Source organism: Bacillus rossius, chromosome 1, assembly GCF_032445375.1.
Source record: "Bacillus rossius redtenbacheri isolate Brsri chromosome 1, Brsri_v3, whole genome shotgun sequence".
Lineage (NCBI taxonomy): Eukaryota > Metazoa > Arthropoda > Insecta > Phasmatodea > Bacillidae > Bacillus > Bacillus rossius.
Window position 1 is genome coordinate 16844253 of NC_086330.1, and position 16105 is coordinate 16860357.

The following is a 16105-nucleotide window of genomic DNA, read 5'->3' on the forward strand; positions in this document are numbered from 1 at the left end:
TCGAATCAATATGTAAATTAATGAGTGATTTATTTAATGAATTTTGGAACTTTTCCCGAATTTCTAGCTAAATAATTACGGATTTTCAAGATGGCGGCCAAATTTCAAGATGGCGGGTGTCACAGTAATAAATGATTACTGCACTCTATCGGATAAGAACTAAACTAACATGGCGTGAGCGCACTCTCGCCGACGATACATTGATGATGGCTTCCAGCATCAAAGACAAGATGGCTGACATGACGTCATACTAGATGACGATCTATATGCTTTGAAAAAAAGTGGTGGGAGTCAGTCTGCTAGCACACACCACGGGGGGAAGGATCGATCGCCATTTTTAATTTTTTTGCCCTCACCGGGTTCGAACCGAGGACTCCGAACTCCGTGTCGTAAAAATATAATTTTTATAAATCTTTTATTAAAATTTTATTAAATGGATTTTTTTTATAATTTTTAATTTTTTACATTAAAATCGGATAATAAATAAAAAAGTTAAAGATGGCGGCCGTAACAAAATTTGCAATGGTGACGTCATCATCCAATATGGCTGCCATGACATCCTTATTTTCAAGGTCGGCGGCTTATAAGCGGCTAGCTCTTAGGAGTTTTAAGCCGCTTTTAGGAGTTTTCGTTTTTTCTAGGGCAAAGCGACTTTTGAGGATTTTCGAAATCCTAATTTTTGAACTGTGGAATTATTTGAGATTTTTTGGCGGAATTTATTTCCACATAAATGGTAATTTTGGCGAATTTTGAGGAATTTTGGGCAAATTTTGCCCAATTTTGGCGGATTTTGGCGATTTTTGAGGATCAAATTAAAGGTCAAGGTCAAAGGTCAAGGTCAAGGTCAACCAAGATGGCCGCCGTGACGTCACAATCCAAGATGGCGGACGTGCCCACACGCTCCACAGCCTGGAAGCCTGTTTCCGGACGCCCATTCATATACTACTATGGTTATCAATAATACGGATGTATACTTGAATGTAAGTTATTGTAACTTGCTTTACTATGGTTTCACTTAAACAGTGTACATATAAGATTTCAAATTTAAATATAATGGTAAGTGTTTACTTTATAAATTTTGCTCAGTAGTTAGCAAAACTATAGCCAGTGAATTAGTAGGCCTATATAATAGTCGTACCTGAAACTGAATTTAGAGTGAGGTGTGAGGTGGGGTCAAACATTTTCCTCATAAATTTATATTCAGAATATTAAGTAATTGTTTTGAAACATTTCATAAGAACTCAGCTACGATAGCGGAATGATTTGTGGTTTCGTAACCATTCTAATTTGCATCACATCCATAAAATTCTTCCAATGCTGGCTTTTCTGTGTGGTACTAGTTGTCACGTTCCAGCACAGATAGGAAAGAATGAGGTCCTTAAAAATAGCAGCGCATCGAAAAAAAAAAAAAAAAAAGGCAACTCGTGACCCGAAAAGAGCGAGTGGCATGTGCAGTCAGCTGAAGGATCTGGTGATTGTTTGATTCGTTCGCTCCAACCAGATGGTAATGAGCGAGTTGCCGTCAGCGCTTGGATGCACTTCGACAGATCTCTTCCCATCAGCGCGTCCATTCAGCTGATGCTGTTCTCCTGGAGCTGACAACGGACTCGTTGCTCTCCATGGAGAGAACAGTCTAGCGCACTGTCTCCACTGTCTTCGATGATAACCTCCAGCACAGCCAGCCATCCATTCGAATTTTTTTAAACAAATCCCTGGGAAAAAATTCATTGGAAATAAGAGAAATGACGTGGGTGTAAATTTCTCGATCTGGAAACTTTGTCTGTTTCATCGGTCGTTTTAAACTCAATACGATTGTGGACGTAGCTACTATCTTTGCCTAAACAACACAGCTCCTACCACAACAGTGTGCCTGAGCAACACGAATCATGATTATTATTATTTGATTCCTGAGATTAAATTACACACATTGTCGATCGCTGGTATCGTTAAAGCTCGATAATTCTCAAAAACATTCTATATTTATTCGCATGTGTACTGTGTTTAAAAAAATTAATAAAAAAATATTGCTTGTAACTAAGTACACGAGATAGAAATGACTCTTATTTGGCAATTCGAACCTCAGCTCGTAAGGAGTAAAATGGCAGAGAGGCAGAGAGGAAGAAAGAAGACAATATTCGAAATAAACATGAATTAACAAAATTATTTTTGATGTGACAACGTCTAATAAATCAATGAACGCCGGCTGCACGCTCGAAAAAGTGTCCCGTAACGCATATTGTTTCACTACGAAGTGTCCCGTTACTCTCATTGTACGCTAGCGCCGCAACTATCTCTCTTCTACTCGATTGTAACAACCATAGATTTGACTTTTCAATCATGTTTTCGTCGTTTGAATTATTAATATTATGTAATTTAACGATCGTCCACCGATTTTCAGCACAATCGGTATGGTTATTTAAAAGTAATGTTGAATTTTCAAATACGTTTATGTACGAGCAATGGTGTTTTACAGTTACAAATAATAATTCAAATTACACCCGGGATCTTTTTCACAATCTTTTAAAAAATATTGCAACACATTATAAATGTGTTTGGTGTATTTGGGATGCGTACTTGTTATAAAATCGTATTATAACAACGAAATAATATTATTCCCCTACGGTGCTGTCATCTACGGTGACAGACGCGAACCGAACGAATCGCGCTATCTACCTGCTTACGCGGCAACCAGGCACTCGTTAATACATATTTTCCTTCTTTTATCGCGAGGGGCGTTATTATTAATGAATTATAAATAAAATTACGTGCCCGGGGCCACAATTGCATATCATTTTAAGCACTGGAAGACATAAAAACGTTAAATATTCTCGACGAATTTTAATCTCGGCCCCAGCGCACCACGAGCGTCTGGGTTGGAGATTAAAGCCGAAATTCTTTCTTAAACTTACTAATAATTATTTTATTAACTGCAAGGGCATTTTTATTAAGTTCTACGTTTAATTTCACGACGACCAAACTTCGTCGTTAAATGTGTAATTGCGAAAAAGCATTAAACATTCTCGACGATCTTGAAGTTAAATAGCAAACATGTATAAAAGTTATAGTTAAAATAATCTCTTCGTTAAAGTAATAAACATATTTGAATTAATGAGTGCAAATAAAAGTAAATTTATAAATTAAATTTTAGATTTCATTTCACTCCTTCTTTGTATTCATACAAAATAGTGATAATTCAATAAAAATGATTCGATTTTATTCATAAAAGTATGCAATCATTTCATAAATGTTTTGTTATGACGTTGTCGCGTTAAACTATCGTCCGTAAACCGACTTTACAGAGAACCAATTTTTTACTTAACAATAACTGCTCAGTATATAAATAGATATTTGTTTATCAGTATTGATTAACTAACAACTTTTGAATTATTAACAACATAAAGAAAAAAATTACTTGTTACTGTTCCTTCAGCCAATTCTGCCATTTGGAATATGCTAAATGTTGAAAGAAATTTTGAAATTCATAACAGGGGGATGAAATTCATATGCGGGAAATGCAGGGACTGTTCCAACAGTGCTCTCTACGCTGCTGGTTGAATAAGGAGAAACACGAGCGCGCTGGTAGCAAATAAAAAATTCAAAGAATTCACAGCTGCCTTATAGGATACCTATATCTAATTTTCTGACACAAGCGCAAGCGCACACTCTCAGTCTTTTCCTTTCGTTCATCTATCTCTCTCGCTTATATATATATGTGTGTGTTTAGGTGGGTATCTAATTATCGCATAAACAGGATAATGATAACGAGCACAAAAACGTATATAGCATAGTGATATTTTTTATATCACTTGGTCAAGTACGTAATTTCTGTTATTTTGGTGTCAGAAACATTTCACAATAATGTTTCACGAAAACTTTGGATTAAAATTCGGCCTTGAATTTTTACTCGCATTGCACCCAAAGAAGTTTCACTTTAAAAAATTCTTACTACCGCAGTACCAGAATGATATTATTACTACTTTTGTTAGAGATGGCTGGAGTGCGGGTTGGCCACATTTATCTGTGGGGAAAACCCCGCCTCCGAGCGGGCACCACAAATGTAACACCCGTCTCTAACCCTTCCACTACCACTACATGGAGGCCCCATTAGTGGACCTCTTCCAGTCCCACGGAGTCCAGGATCCTAACTGTCTCTCACTGGAGGGTTCGACAGGTCCCCAGAGCCACGACGGGTGAAGAGACGTAACTAGGAGGTCATTGTCCTCGTATTTTCAAGTTTTAAATCGGGGAATTCTATGACGCAACACTTCGGAGGGCTAACGGCGGCGGGCATAAGTCGACGTCGGCTTAAGTGAGAAAGTCTGGTGGCGATACCAGCGAATTCTTGGAGCGATATAAGAGTAAAGTGATGTAAAGAGTGTGAATGACTCCTTGGCGAACGATAGTGGGCGACGAGGTTGGTGTGCGAAGATCAGAGCATCTGGGTCTGTGTTGCGACGGGAGGGTGTGTTACCACTTCACTCCAGAGAGCCAGGAGGGTGGTCACCATGTCACCCCAGAGGGACAAGAGGGTGTGTTACCACGTCACTCCAGAGGGACAGGAGGGTGGTTACAATGTCACTCACCCCAGAGGGACAGGAGGTAGGCTACCACGTCACTTCGTGCAGGATTGAGACGCTCCAAGAGCATGCTCGCCGTGTGTTTCCAGGCTCGCCCTCTTCTGTTTCGCCCCGGCCCATCCATCAACCCCTGTTTCCGTGTCTGGTCGATACCAGTCAGTGTGGCCGGGTTAGCGCCCCGAGGGAAATAAATTTACGTCGGATTTTTCGACAGGCCTGGGCCAAGGAGCTGATGTGTTCCGTCTTTTGAAATGTGTCTCGTATCTTAACATATATAATTTACAGTATTAAATTATATTATCAATGTAATCCAAAAAAATGGTGATATTTAATTTTTTTTTGTTAATTTACTGTATTTCCTTATACTGCTTCATTAACGCTAACCACAATCACAGAGAACTATATTTAATTTCACATTTTGGAAACGACAAATAGAAAATTATATTTGTAACAAGGATGAATCATTTCAATAGTAAAGCCGACTGAGAAATTTAAATAAATAATGTACATAGTCTATACTAATATTATAAAGCTGAAGAGTTTGTTTGGTTGTTGGTTTGAACGCGCTTATCTAAGAAACCACTGGTCCGATTTGAAAAATTCTTTCAGTGTTAGACAGTACATTTATCGAGGAAGGCTATAGGCTATATTATATTATCAATAACATTAGGGATCCTTTCTAAAAGTCCAATTTGGAATCAAATGCGTTGGAGGGGGTTAGATACAACATGCAGTACACGTACGAAGTGTGTGTTGACAATGCCGCAGGCGCTAGAAGTTTATTTCCTATTGCCTATTAACATTGTTGCCACGCACTAGATGCCTTATCATTCTTAATTTTTCCATACAAGTAAAAAACACCCGTGTGATATTAAAAACGAAGCAATCAGTACCCTCATATAGAATACATAGAGATATGTAGATATAAAGAGATAAATACAGATAGAGAGATACATAGATATATAGGACTATAGATGTTGATAGAGATAAATATATATTTAGAGACATGCATAGATTATTTGTATATGTGTAACCACTTCAAACATATTACAAAACAAAACTGAATGAGGCATTGCAATGCATGCCGAGCATTAGCTAGATAATGGAATCTTTTCAATGTTAGTAATCCCTTATTTTTCAGGTTTTTTTTCTATATTGCTTTATAGAGTCTAGATTACATACAGACCAGGTAAATAACTATAAACTGGTAGAACAACGTCTGTCGGGATCTGAAAGTGATATAAATTATTTTGCACACTTGACATTCAAATTAAGAAGACAATTTCTAACTACATCTGATCTCTAAACAGTTCCCCTTCACCCTGTGTTCAGCCCGGGCAACGCTGGGTAATGCAGCTAGTATATGATAAAGAGACATGTAAAATGTTTTCTTAAGTTTGGTATGTATTCTAGAAACCTGTGCATGATCAAGTCTACGTCACGTGTTCATGGGCTGCTGGCAAACGATTTGGTCAAATGTTTATGTAGGTGTTGTAATTCGCTTTGAGTCCTTCCGGGTGTATCAAATAACGTTTGATCAAATGACCAGTGTAATTCAAACTGTACAAAAATTTTAGTTCCAACCAATAATAAGGGCAAATTAAAATATTATTGGAAAGATTTTCATTGAATAGTGATAAAAGAAATTTTGTTACATAGAACAGGTAAATACATTTTTTTTGTTGTTCAGTATTTTTGTTTCGAACAAGAGAATTTTTAACTATTTTTTTAGAAGTAACAGAGTTGTATTTCATAACCTTTGGTACCTAATTGTTTGTGTAAGTTTTTTTCTTTTTTTTTAGAAACAATACGACATATGTATATGGTACAACCCTTTCAAAGTATGTTCTGAAAACAATAACTCAAGTTGAAACTCGTTCAAAACTGTTATTCGAATCAAAAGGCTTAAGTTAAAAATTCATTCTACAGTAGGCTATCTAGTTAAACCACAGATTTAATGTTTACAATTGTACTCTGAATTAATGTCACAAGAGCGTTTTTTTTAATATTCAGCATTTTGTGTTAACTTAATTACGTGGTTTTATCCCATAGATACACAGAACCAAATTCAAATATGTTTAACAGGTAAAATAATTTATTTTTTAAATTTCATTTCAATGCGCACACTCTTGTAGAGTTCTTATTCCACGTTTTTCCCTAAAGTCTTACACAAAGTATCTGTCTTTAAAGATTATTCTTCATGAACATAAATGAGAATATTAATTTCAAAGTTATTTCTGGAATAATTAGTCTTCTCTAAACAGTATAAAACAAAATCGCTACCAACATCCGTTTGTTTGTTCACTTACAACTTTTAAGCTACACAATGAACTTTTATGTGTTTTCAATATAATTTAGAGAATTACTCCGGAAGGTTTATATTTTATAATTAATTAATATTAAATTTGCAAATAGTAGAGAAATATTGATTTTTAAAATCAATTTGTATAAAAGACGCTTTAATGGCACTTACATGGCTTACACTGACTTATAGTACTCAATTTACAACAGAATTATAGGTCTTTAAAATGAATACATTTGAGCGTTGAGTGCTTTCAACATGGACAGCTACGTATATGTAGCCCTATCGTTTGTGACTTCTAAACAAAATCTGTTTGTTTTGTATCGCGTGAAAAAAGGTGTCAAATTTGTTTACAAATATTTTTTTTTTAAGTTATGGCAGTGCGTGTGAGTAAGTATACAATTTTTTAAAACACCAGACACTTGCGTGAACATGATACTTATAAGTAGGCCTACTTACTTATTAAGGCTGAATTATCCCACATTAGTATGTCTCATCCGTGCGAAACCGGGGCGGATCGCTAGGAAATAATATTTTGAGAAATTTCTTAGATTTAAAAACTTTATCAAGCACATGTGTCGTGTTTTTTCTCCGAAGGTATTATTTTACCATTTTCTATATAGTCTTTTTTTTTGTTGGCTTTATGGAACTATGGTAGTAGAAAATTGATTCTCAATCAGATTTCTGTAAAATTAAATTTTAATTATTGTACATTAGCATTAGTACATTATCAAGGTATCAGTACTATTTCCAAGCAGGATAAACGTAATGCGAGCGTGGAATATGTACGAAGGAATTTAAACTTATAAGCGGTATTCGCTACGCTCGTTGGGGGATTATATATGTTACATAAAAGTTATTTTTACACACGTGTGAGGCAGTTAGAGTCAAATTTGTCAAGCCCATTCAAACACCCAAAAGCTATAAATGTGCCGAATTTAATTATTTCACTGGCCCTATGGAAAAATTGAAAGAAAATGCAGCAAGGCATAACCGATTACGGTACGACAAAACCTTTAAAAACCAGAAAGTTTGTGTATCTTTTCATATTGATTGGCCTGACATGTTTGAAGACTGTTTCTAACCATTGCCAGTGGAAAAGATTTGAAACAGATGTGACAAAAAATTTAAAAAATATATATTCTAGACATAAAAATGCAGCTATATGTACTGTATAAACAATGGAGATCCGATAAAACGTCATAGAATCAAAAATTCCAAATCATGCCAAATAAAATACGATAGGGGAAACGTTTTTTATATGTTGTGCCGAAATTGTTTCAATAATAATTTTTTTGGGACTTTAAACTAAAACAAATATATAAATATATATATATATTTAAAATTTCTGAATATTTTACACCGGCTTAGAGCTAAAAACTATAATTTTGTAAAACATTTTCAAGTTGCTAGCTTATCTGGAAGGGTTAGAGTTCGTACGTATGAGTAGAGTCAGTCAGTTGGTCTCACTTGGGGATGTACATTATATATTATTGGATTTTCGATATAAAACGGGTTTCTCTACGCAGTTCAGTGGCTTTTAGTGTGGATTTAAATGCAATTATTCGCTCGAGTCTTTGCTCGGAGCTCAACAAAGTTGTGGGGAGACGTCATGAAGCCAGTAGAGTGGCGTGGATGCCGCAGGGAGCCAGGGGCGACAATTCGTGCGCAGAAAAAGTACTCAAAGCCATTTTTTATTTGGTTTATTCACGCTAGCGTCACGAGTGTGAACATTAAAAAAATGTCCCCCCGTGCAGAATCACTCAAAGAAACCATTAAAATAAAAAAAAACTTTATTTTAGACGATGCACGCAAGTGGATTTCACTAACGTGGAGGGCATGGGTTGCGAGTCATCTCGAAAGTCGGTCATATTCTCTCACCAGATCCTAGACTTATAACGTGAGGTAGTGATGCAAAGTAGAGCAATAATGTAAGCAAATAAACCGCTGGACTTACTCCTAACATGCCCAACAACATCTTGGGTTTCTTAATGTTTTGCCGCAGTCTGCAGTATAGCTATCGCATTAAATGTTTTAAAAGGCTGTATGGCCTAAATTTAGGCAATTACCAGAATATTAAAGAGCAAAATTCATTTTAGAAAATTCATTTTAAATGAAAAACAATTTCAATTTGGGTTTTGCTTTTGTATTATATGTCGTGTTGAACTGTGTAAATACTGCTGGCAGGTATTCGTTATAACTGAATTTTTTTTAAAGCCTTTGAAATGTCATCACAATTCTTGCTCAAATTGTTGTAAGCGTACCTGCTGCCAAAACAACGTAGATCATCATGTAACAAGGATTAAGGATATTTCGGTTTTGTCAAAAATATTTATATTTAATACCAAAGAAAAATTTGTGGTAAACTTTCCATCGAGAGAAAACATTCGCTGGTCTGTTATTTGTTTTCTACTTTGATGTTGTACCACTGTCTGAGGATACATATAGCAGTAAAATAGGTTTAAAAAAACATTTAAAATTTTGGAAGAGTTAGTGGTTTATCTTGATGCAGTAATAAGTTACGTAATTACTTAAAGCTCGGTCTCTATCTGTTTTAATTATTTCATTTTATAGTAATTTCTGTTACTTAAGGTTTTTTTATTTTTATTCCAATAGCTATATTTGAATTTTTTATTAGGTCTCAAACTGTCTCATTATGTGTTTAATAAACTTTATTTTCAAGCTGTATAAGATCACGTAATGATCTTTACTATGAACACTTTAGTGAATTTTTACTGCTATTAGATAATCTTATAGTTATTATCAGTTGAAAAAGCGCTATAGTGATAATATACAGGGAAAATTTTTAAGTAATAGTAGTTTATGACAAGAAACGAAATTAACAACATGGTATGCGTGGCCTAACCCAATAACTTCAGTAGAAAGAAATCTAATCGTTTTGAGAAAACACTAAAGAAAAATGATACGAAGAAATTAATTGGAACAAAAACTTATTATCGCTGTTATCAAATACGTCAAATTAAGATAAAAAAAACTTTTGTGACTGTATGGTGGCCACACTGATAAAAAAATTTGGAAAGCTTAATTTTAGTTTTGTAATGAGAGAGGATTGGGATAAAATATGTTAATACGAAAAGAAGCCCTGAACTGTCTAAAAGATAATATCAAATGCTAATCCCAGCAAAGCTTGAGATTCTTAAATTGCCCATTCTCTTAATCTTGTTGTAAATGTGTCTGCATTGCGCTTTGCTTTAATGCTTTTATTTTTTTAAAAGTTTATAAGAAGCAAAATGTAATTTTCTTGCTCTTTTCGTTATGTTGATACAGCAAATTAAACGTTTTCGTAACTATTACCTATAAATTTTCAATGACAACAAAAATACACATTTTGATTTGAAATAATTTCTTTCTAAATACTTGGTAACTACTATTATCTATGTTGGAATTTTTACCGCTGCTCAGTTTCACTACCAAGGAGTTAGCTTCGTTTTACATTTTATATAAAAAAACACGGCGGTTCTCAGATATAATTTGTATATTTAAACTTTTTAATATCATTATATTTTGAAATTGCACACTTTACCATAAGAAATGACGAGACATAGCTGGGTCAGAATATTGCGCCCTTTTCTTGGGTCGGACACCGATGGTCAGGGGCGAGTTGGGAGTTCATGCTCGGCTGTGGCTCAGACCCGAGCGAAGCAGCAGGTTCATGCTCGGCTGTGGCTCAGACGCGAGCGAAGCAGCAGGTTCATGCTCGGCTGTAGCTCAGACGCGAGCGAAGCAACAGGTTCATGCTCGGCTGTGGCTCAGACCCGAGCGAAGGAGCAGGTTCATGCTTGGCTGTGGCTCAGACCCGAGCGAAGCAGCAGGTAAATGCTTGGCTGTGGCTCAGACCCGAGCGAAGCAGCAGGTTCATGCTCGGCTGTGGCTCAGACCCGAGCGAAGCAGCAGGTTCATGCTTGGCTGTGGCTCAGACCCGAGCGAAGCAGCAGGTAAATGCTCAGCTGTGGCTCAGACCCGAGCGAAGCATCAGGTTCATGCTTGGCTGTGGCTCAGACCCGAGCAAAGCAGCAGGTTCATGCTCGGCTGTGGCTCAGACCCGAGCGAAGCATCAGGTTCATGCTAGGCTGTGGCTCAGACCCGAGCAAAGCAGCATGTTCATGCTCAGCTGTGGCTCAGACCCGAGCGAAGGAGCAGGTTCATGCTTGGCTGTGGCTCAGACCCGAGCGAAGCAGCAGGTAAATGCTCAGCTGTGGCTCATACCCGAGCGAAGCATCAGGTTCATGCTTGGCTGTGGCTCAGACCCGAGCAAAGCAGCAGGTTCATGCTCGGCTGTGGCTCAGACCCGAGCGAAGCAGCAGGTAAATGCTTGGCTGTGGCTCAGACCCGAGCGAAGCAGCAGGTTCATGCTCAGCTGTGGCTCAGACCCGAGCGAAGGAGCAGGTTCATGCTTGGCTGTGGCTCAGACCCGAGCGAAGCAGCAGGTAAATGCTCAGCTGTGGCTCAGACCCGAGCGAAGCATCAGGTTCATGCTTGGCTGTGGCTCAGACCCGAGCAAAGCAGCAGGTTCATGCTCAGCTGTGGCTCAGACCCGAGCGAAGGAGCAGGTTCGTGCTTGGCTGTGGCTCAGACCCGAGCGAAGCAGCAGGTAAATGCTCAGCTGTGGCTCATACCCGAGCGAAGCATCAGGTTCATGCTTGGCTGTGGCTCAGACCCGAGCGAAGCAGCAGGTAAATGCTTGGCAGTGGCTCAGACCCGAGCGAAGCAGCAGGTAAATGCTTGGCAGAGGCTCAGACCCGAGCGAAGCAGCAGGTTCATGCTTGGCTGTGGCTCAGACCCGAGCGAAGCTGCAGGTTCATGCTTGGCTGTGGCTCAGACCCGAGCGAAGCTGCAGGTTCATGCTTGGCTGTGGCTCATACCCGAGCGAAGCATCAGGTTCATGCTTGGCTGTGGCTCAGACCCGAGCGAAGCAGCAGGTAAATGCTTGGCAGTGGCTCAGACCCGAGCGAAGCAGCAGGTAAATGCTTGGCAGAGGCTCAGACCCGAGCGAAGCAGCAGGTTCATGCTTGGCTGTGGCTCAGACCCGAGCGAAGCTGCAGGTTCATGCTTGGCTGTGGCTCAGATCCGAGCGAAGCTGCAGGTTCATGCTCAGCTGTGGCTCAGACCCGAGCGAAGCATCAGGTTCATGCTTGGCTGTGGCTCAGACCCGAGCGAAGCTGCAGGTTCATGCTTGGCTGTGGCTTAGACTCGAGCGAAGCAGCAGGTTGTTCTCGGGTGCATTAAAACGATTCCTAAGTATCCGCTTCAGTAGATAAGGATGACGATCGTTATAATTATACTGGAGTGATGAGCGCAGAGGCCATGGGAGGATGACCATTGAGGGACTTGGGAGGGAGGCGAACTAGGCGAGGTGAGACTGCAGTGGCGAAGCATTGCCTTTCGCTGTATGAAGGACAAGGGGAATACACGACACCCATACTTGGAAAGGAAACTATCCACAAGGGGAAAAAACCTATACCCGGCTGGGAATCGAACCCCGGGTATTTAAGCAAACACAACACTACTCAGAATGAGTCTTTTGAAAAAAAGATTCTCCGTAGAATATGTGTAGAAAGAATGAATAATTTAGTAACTGTTTGAGTTTTGGAGTTCTTCGAGTGTGTAAGGGATGTTTCCATACGGCCGCCTTGTCAAGGATGTAGCTGTGTTAAAGAGGCGGGATAATAAGTGCGACGCTTGCTGAGGTGTAAGCGGGGACGCCGTTGCTAATGCGATTAGGCGCGTGACAGTAATGGATCATTCCCCACCCGCGGGCTAACAGGCCTGCCGGATGGACAGCCAGGTTACTGGTCCATCCCGCGGTCCTGCCTTCGGTATACTCGTAACAGTATTTTTAACATACAATTTTCTTTTAGTCCATTCAAAAATTTAGATGTCAATTATTAAATTTTTGCGGCCATCCTTGTGGTTTTATATTTATTATTTTCTTTTTAACAGATGTAACTTTTTTTTCGATCTACTTCCTCAGAAGTATGTACCTAAATATATTCGTGGTCATATAAAAATGAAAGATGTGTTTTTTTTCTTCAGGAATATGACTTTCATAAACGGTTTCCAATTATAACTTGACTAAAGCGGTGCACTTTTAAAAGCCCGTTTTATACGACGTAATGCGAAGAGTTAACCTGTTTTACAAAAAAAAAAAAAAACTTTTTATTTGTTAGCTTAGACATGGTGAGTACATGGTTTACATTATTTTTTTTTTTTTCCTTTCCTCTTTCCGAACGGAGATAATCTTTATTTCAGTGTTTGCGTATGTGATTTCGGGCGGCATGTTTGCAGATGTTCTCTCTCCCTCTCTCTTGGATCGTATGATGCATCGACCCGCTTGTGGACTGTGTGTGTGTGTTTGTGTTTGTGTGCGTGCTTGTGTTTGTGTCGACAGCGAGCACTCACGTGCGTCCCACGGACGAGAAGAGAGTCGACCACAACGGGTATTACGTAGATTTCAAAGAAATAGTACCCATTTTAGCCGTTAATATGGTGCGACTTTCGGAAAAAATGTATCTAGTTTTTCTTTTCATGGTCTATAGACCACAAAACCATCGTCAACTCAAAAGTTTATGTACGTTTATATATATCTCATTTTGTGGACACGATAACTGCCACAATTTTTCACAAATTACTTTATAACTGATACCTAAAATCTAGTAGGGGTAATATCTCGGTCAAGGTTGTTAATAAGCAATATCCGACAAAAGCGATAGAAATGGGGAAGATGATTTGAAAAACAGAAAAATCGCTTTAACTCCCATAATATGTAAAGTATCACATTCGTTTGAAAGTATCATAACTCGTAGGAGTAACGCCAAAATATTTTGTGTAAATAATTTTTTATACAACTAACTATAACTGCAAGAGGTTGAAAAAAAGAAGGACTGGAGTACAAAAAAAAATCTTAACTACCTTCGAAAGCACAACATCGAATTCGTACAAAGTGTCTGTTACCCTATAATTTTAATCTAAAACATTTGTCTGAAACAATTTTTGATATGACAAACAATTTTTTCAGGGTGTTGAAAAAATAAAGGGGTAGAATTAAAAATTAATTCATAACTCCCTTTTAGATAAACTATAAAATCCGTTCAATTTGTTTGTAAATTTTAAATTATATCTAAAACTTTTGTCTGAAACAATTTTCGATAAGACGAACCATCATTGCAAGGGGTTGAATAAGCCTGGGGTTGAAATAAGAAAATAATTAAATCTTCCCTACCATGTAGGTACTTTAGCTAATTAATGTTTATTTTTGTTAAAGTTTTTAAATAACTGTTGAAAACTTTTGTCTAAATTAATTTTATATCACATATCACTACTGCAATGGTTGAAAATGCCAATGGTTTATTAGATTTATTATCAAATCCATAAAAAAATTATTGTAAAATTCCTAAACTCTATTTAAAACTATGGCTGAAACAATTTTTTATTAGATAAACTATTACTTTAAATACCGAGGTTGAATTAAAAAAAATTAAAGTTTCTTAATGTCAAATTCGTCGAATTTTTTTAATAATAATCATCTTGACATTACCTTAAACCTTTGTTAAAAAAATTATACGACCATGTATTAGTGCCAGAAATAGAAATTAGGGTTTAGAGGTCAAAAATAATTGGCTAACCACCTTAGTAGACATAATATGAAATTCGTTAAGACATTCAATGCTGGATGCATTAAGTTAAAAAAACTTAAAAATATTTTCGCTGCATAAAATATGAGAATTTTTTTTTTTAATATTGGTGAGCATGTAGGATATTACTACGTAGGCTACATTCAGTTCTTAAAATGTGCCAAAATTTTGTAGAAGTTTCCAAAATATTTCCAGAAGAAATAGGTCATTCTAAATCTACCTGCGCCTGTAGACTGTGCCGAAAAGGATGTATATATATATATATATATATATATATATATATTGTGCTCCTGAGTTCGATCCCAACCATAGGCATATCGAATTTTTATGAACGCCGAGTCTACATACCCAAGTGACATGGCCCTTGCTATAATCTGAGAGGCACAACCTTATGACCAAAACCCTGCCTTTTATACAGCAACTCATAGGATATTACAATACGTACCTAAACGTTTTTAGTGCCACGATTTTAAAAACACAAATAAATTAAAAATTCTCCTTAATTAAATATTGCGTGAGGAATCATACATCTTTGTTATTTATTTCTCACTGCCCATATGTTTGTTCTTGAAATATATTCTCAGCTTCGTTGCCTACATACCTATATTAAATAGTATCTTTGTGGAAAATATTAAGAACATAATTAAGTAATGTTTACTATGACTAAATGATTATTCCAATATGAAAGATTGATTTAATTTTTTTTTATAACTCCATTGCTGATTATACTTACTGCACATCATAGGGATATCTTGAAAATTACCAAAAATTATGAACGATCAAAATGGTAGAAACCCGTGTCTCCAGTACAGACTTTTTTAACATATTATTCATTAGTGACTATTTCAACTTTATGCCTCTAAAAACAATAGTTGCAATTTTTTTGTATTTTTTCCTCTCTTACGAATTTTTATGACAAAAATTACTTGAAGTATTCGAAATGCTTTTTTCTCCGAATTCAATTTTTTAGCTGCCTGAGAAAAACCCGCCAGGTGGTAGCGTCCACATATATTTTTTTTTATATTCTAACAAAAGTTCTCTGCTTCTACTTTTTTACATTTATTATTCAATAGATTTTCACCTACCACAGTAAAAGGTTTTGCGTTTCCGCTGAAGGTCATGAACTCATCCATTACTGTACGAACATACGTGTAAAATTTACTATTTACGTAATCCCTCTATTTTACTAGAAACAAACAAAAAAACGAAAACATTTTCAGTTTGTCTCTAAGTTATTCATCTGGTTTGACAGGGGGATGTACAATAAACAACAACTGATCGTATTGAGGCCATGTAGGTAAGAATTAAGGGAGTGGTCTTGTGTATTTTTGCTATGTTAATAAATAGAAAAAACCCGCTTCAAGGCAGCAAAACATACACACACACACACACACACACACACACATATATATATATATATATATATATATATATATATATATATTTGTGGTTGTTGTGAAGTTTAACTCTAATTTCTTGCGGGTGTATAGCTAAAATTTTTGTTTTATAATACACCTGCCCCTCGAAGTAACAATGTTCGATTTGCGCGGTTTTGAAGTAACGATGCCAATAAA